This window comes from Crocodylus porosus, unplaced genomic scaffold, assembly GCF_001723895.1.
Source record: "Crocodylus porosus isolate Cpor-Errol unplaced genomic scaffold, CroPor_comp1, whole genome shotgun sequence".
Classification (NCBI taxonomy): Eukaryota; Metazoa; Chordata; order Crocodylia; family Crocodylidae; genus Crocodylus; species Crocodylus porosus.
In genome coordinates this window covers 2,109,666-2,115,416 of record NW_017728928.1, presented here as the reverse complement: position 1 = coordinate 2,115,416, position 5,751 = coordinate 2,109,666, and positions in this window count along the sequence as shown.

Genomic DNA, 5,751 nt, shown 5'->3' with positions numbered 1-5,751 from the left:
TCCCCCCACATCTTAGTGTCATCAGCAAACTTGAACAGGGGCTTTTTACCTCCTCGTCCACGTCACTGATGAAGATGTTGAACAGTGCGGGCCCGAGGACCGAGCCCTGGGGGACCCCACTGCCTGTGGGGGTCGACACCACAGCCCCCAGTTTCTTAATGAGAACGGGGTGAGAGACAGTGTCGAAGGCCTCCGCAAGTCCAGGAGGACGATGTCCACTGCTACCCTGCCTCTAAGGATTTGGAGACCTGGTCGTAGAGGCCACCAGGTTGGTCTGACAGGACCTGCCACTGATGAACCCGTGCTGGTTGCCCCTAAGCATCATCTCCCCCCGGCCTCTCATGGACACACGCCAGGATAACTCTCTGAAAAAGCTTGCCCAGGATCGAGGTAAGACTGACTGGCCTATAGTTCCCCGGGTCCTCCTTCCTCCCTTTTTGAAGATGGGAGCCACGCTGGCCTCGTCCAGTCCTCCGGCCCCACACCAGAGCCCCACGAGTGCTCGTACAACCATGCCAGGGGTCCCGCAATGACCACAGCCAATTCCCCCAGCACTCGGGGGTGGAGATCGTCCGGACCCGCTGATTTAAATACATCCAGTCCCTCCAGACGTTCCCTGACCCTGGGCCTGGGTGCGCCTCTCCTGGGGCTTGAGGGGGCCCAGTGGGGGGCTGATCCGGTCCCTGCTCAGGAAAATGGAGACACTTGTCACTTGGACCCAGCACTTCTGGCCCAGCTATGCCGAGCATCTCCATCGCTCGCAAGATTTTGATTTTTTTGCAATTCAATGAGACTCGGCTCCAAGGTCTCCAGTGTGCTCCCTGCTTCGCCAGCTTTTGCAGATTGCCTGAGGCTCATAACTTCTGAGTGCATCTCATAAAGCCCTGGCTGCTGGGAAGCAGGATGGAGCATGGGCATTTCCACGGTCACTTAAAGGGAAAGTTTCTAGCAAAGTTTCTAGTACTAAGGGCTGGAGAGAAAATTTTAAACATGTGAAGTAAGGATAGCTGGGTGGCTGGGGCGGGGGAGTAAAGAAAGAAAGCAGGTGACTCAGAAAGAGGACTTAGTGGTTTGTTTGTTTTTTCAGATAATCACATTAGTTTTTTAAGCCAACCGTATGATTTTGGAGTACCTGACTCTGGCTTTCTGAACTATGTAAAGCTGGTGGTACTGGTCCTTGCCTGGTCTGTAACAGAACTTTTCTTTTTACGCTTTTGGTCTCATTCAGTTGATCTTTTCCCCTGCAGCAAGGTGCGAAATGGGTGAAATCTGCGGGCCACAACTGACATCTGCTTCTAAATGACCAGACACCCTCCTGTACACTGCAGCATAAACAAATCTTTTAAAAGATCTTCAGAAAATGTCCTGACGCCCACCTTGCTGGGGTCATCTGATCCCAGCAGCCTTTCCTGCCCAAGTGCAGTGGGGCCGGACCCGACGATCTATAAGGGCCCCTCCAGCCCCTAAAAACCACGAAACTATAAATCTAAATAATGAATGGTTGCTTCGGACAAACATCACAATGAAGTCGGGATCTCTCTGTAGTAACAACCTTTCCTGGGAGCAGGATGTTGGCTGCCGTGGTTCCTCTGCTTTCCCTGCGGCCGGTTCGGGTGTTGTGCTGTGTCGGGGTCGAAAGCAGTTTTTGCAAAGGGTTTCGATTCTGGCTTTGTATAGGATGGTTTGGGTAGGGCTGATCCAGCGTCAAGCGGGGGGTTGGATTAGATGGGACCTCTGGTCCCCTCCAGCCCAACTTCCCGATGAGTCTACGAAGCGAGCAGAAAGGGGGCACAAAGTGAAAGATCGGCAAACAGCTTTTCTCACTGTTCACCCAGCTCCATTTCTACTTCAAACCAAATTCCAGTCGATCCCAGTTACATAACGTAATGAATAGTCACATAAGCTTAGCTGTTACACAAGAAAACTTGAGGCACTTTCTGTTCCAATTTCATGTCTTCATAATCGATGCGTTTCTGGATCACGCTGTTTGCTTTGCTCTGGGCTCAGTATAACTTCATTAAGCAAAAGCATAAAGTCCGTGTTATTTATTTATTCCACCTGATAAAACGAGGATATTACCCCCACTGTGACAACACGGGCTAATTTTCAGTGAAGTTCTTTTGGCAAACTGTTAATACAATGAATCGCTCCTATCAGATCCAAGATAAAAGGCTGTCACATCATAAGCTCATTTCAGTCCTTCGGCCTAGTAACATTAGACCTGAAGGTGCTGTAATTATGTCCCATTGATTTATTTTTTTTTTATTGTTACTCATAAAAGCCCAAGCATAAAATTAAATTAGTTCAACGTTACTTGGTGCGAGCTTGGGAGTATGCAGCTCACAAAATGGTTTGAGAGGCGCAGTTCTGCCAGTTGACGGCCAGACCCATATCACAAACCTCCTTCTGCCGGGGGAAAGGGCCTTAGCAGGAGCCGCCGCTGCAGTGATCCCAAATGAGACGTCCCCACCAGCCTCAACACCTGAATGTGGCCTGGAGCCGCTATCCCGAGCCCCATTTCCACCGTGCCCCTCGCTTAAAACAGTAGTAAGGACTCCCTCCGTGATGGAAATCAGGTGGGACACCCAAACATCTCTGCTGGGAATAACCTCTCTCTCCATTTTTCCTTATTTCTATTTTGCCATAGCTTGGTAGAAGGGAAAGAGAGAAAAAAAACCAAAAAGCACACCCTTTGATTTGGAGGAAGGTTTTAAGATATTTGGAAAATATATATATATAACATTTTTCACATGAGCACATATACCTTGTTTTGGCCAACCTTCCCCGGCAGCCTTCCCGCAGGCTTTCTGGTGACGTCTGCTTCGGAGCATAAACAGCAAAATATCGGCCTTTCTTTCAGGCTGGGGCATTTCCCGTTCCAGCAGAAGCCCAAGCACTGCTTCAAAATCGATGAAAATAATAGAAAGTAGAGAAATGGTTTTGAAAAGTCACCAAGTCTTGATGAACAGAGAAAGCAGGCTGCCTTCTTTACGGTAGTGCTGGATAAGACCGTAAGGTGACATTTGAGGCATACACTGTCAGGGGGTCTGCCCAGAATCACCATGATCCTTGTTTTGCAGGTGGGGAAACTGAGTCACAGAGACCAGAAAGAGGACCTGGCTATCCTGACGCTGATTCTGAGCGAACCGAAACTTTTGATTACTTTTGATTTATACACGATCAGCGCGTGTGTGTGACCAGAGGCTTGGCCAACAAAGAGGGTGTTTTAAAATAGGAATGGGTTTGAATAAATTATTCCACGAATGTACTTTGCTTCTCCAAAATTCCTTGTGCGCTAGAAACTGTAATAGGGAAAAAATTAAGCAAGAGGTGGCATTGAAGCATACTATTAAACCAGTGGAGCCTTACAAAAGTGTCAGAGTTGTGATAAGTCCTGTTTAAACTTTACCCAGGGCTAAATACCAAGTGTCAACAGGAGCTCATGCCCAAACTCTCTGATCGGGCCAGGCAAACATCCAATCAGAAGTATAAATCAAAGCCGAGACGCCGGCCAAAGGAGGTGGGAACGTTTCGCTCCCCAATTCCCATCTGAACAGGACCTTCTCAGCAGGTTTCCCAGAGCCAGCTCTTTCCCCATACATTTGTTTGCATTAGAAAGCCTGCTGCATGCATCATTATTTTTTTTTTCAGGTAGGCAGAGACACTGAGCAACTACTCCCAAAAGTACATCATGTACTAGCTCCACATCCATTCAAAAGGGCATTTCTAAGCACGCTGCTGATACAGCATACTTCTGTTTGCCTTTCCTGCAATCTCATCCAGCTAGTGAGCCATAGTCCCGACTCTGGAATAACAGGAGAAAAACTTACTCTCCCTAAATCCTTCCTGAGAAAGAGGATAGCAGATCTGGAGAGGGGAAATCTTGGAAACAGGTGCGGTTACCTTAGTGCACCTTCAATCTCTGCCTCTGCTCTGCCCACCCGCGGCTTGTATGATTAAAGGACAGGTCTGCTCTCTTGCCAAGGGTGAGACAGCGCATCTACTGACACCAGCCAAGAGCATTTCTGATCCATTCACAATCTGCTTTACAATCCTTAGCCTGATAGGTGCAAATAGGTTCAGACAGCCGCATACTACCACGTGCATAGCGTTGTATCTGACAGTCTTTCTGTTGATCTCCATAAGCCTTGTCCTTACGTCCTCAAATGACGTAACACATTAAAATACCATGTTAGTACTCCAAGAAAAACATTTTGGATTGGGATAAAAAAAAGGTTTAAAAAGCACCATCTGTCATAGTCATTTTTTCCCATCTTTCTTTTTCCCTCCCTCATTAAAAAAAAGCACGCTCCTTGGAAGCATGCAACATGGTCTATTAATTGAGGGCAAATAATCCTGAGATAAAGTGCACCATAAAGTTTTTAATGAGAACATATGGCAGGGAAAATTGATAGGGCTGTGCCTTCGAAGGTTGCCTTCAGAGTAATGTACAGCGGGAGAGGTGAAGGCAGGGGTTGGCTTTGCCGATGGGCTGAAGGTAGGGTAGGGATATCCTGGCTCTGTCTAGCAGCATAGCAGATAAACTAGAGGGACTAAACTCTGACACGGATCTGCTACTGGAACACCACCAAAGCCTGCTCTTATACAGCATTATACTGGTCGAAATTCAAAGCAACCTCATTTTACCTCCAATTATTGCAGTTCACATCAGTCTTGGCTGAAGCTGCAGAGGAAGTAAGCGTCCCAGGGTTACTTGTCAGCAGCTGTTTAACAAAACTGGGGTGAAGAACACATTTTAAAATGGAAGGGATGGCAGATTTGCAACAGCAGATGCAATGGTAGATTTGGGATGATAGATGCGACCGTTATTTGATGAAACCTGTGCAGACATGTGCAGAGAGGAGGGTTTTCATTCGACACGTTACACAAGTGAGGGACCCCTCTCTGAAGCTGGTCAGCACGATACAAGGCCACTCTGCAGCCCTATTCCTGAGTTACCCCAGGGGAACATCTGAAGTCGCTGTCTTGCTTCACTCGAGTCATATAGGGTGAAATCCTGCCCTCAACTCAACATGCATCATGCGGACAACACAACACAACCCTTACCAGGCAGTTAGCCACATTAGCCCGAAGTCAGGCAGAAGGCAGGGCAGAGTTGCACCTTGTAGACTAACTGAATCAGAGACATAAAAGACAGGGAAGGGAGGGAGGAACTTGATCCCTGCTACCTCCCTCCCTTCCTGGTCTTTTGTATTTCTCTATTTGCTCCATGCATGTCATTTCGCGGCATCTGCTGAAGTGCACCCTTGCTCACAAAGGCGTATGCCTCTCCGATTCAGTTAGTTTATAAGGTGAATCCAGGAGACCTGCATCCTTTTGTGGGCTACTGCTAAGCCACTGTGTAAACCTCGACTGGGGTTTTGACTGTTTCACTCGGCGTTGGTTTTCATTGGTTTGTACTCAGGCATCCCTGCTGCCTGCCTCAGTTTCCCCTCTGGAAAAACATGAAAGAAGCAGCACTTTCCTAATGAAAAGCAACCGCATTAGTTTGAATCCTGCGAAGGAGAGCAGAACCGGAGCTAAAGAAAGACAAAGCACGGTGCTCTGCAGTGTATTGTCTTTAAAGAAAGCAATTTGTTCATTTAGATGCACTGCAAGTCCCCCGCGGTATTGTAGAGACGTGTTCAAAAATAGGCTCCCGCATTGATTTTAAGTGACAAACATATTTAACATGAAAGGCTTTACCTGTAAATAACCCCTCTACCCATCAGACAGGTGGGAGTTTTCTAG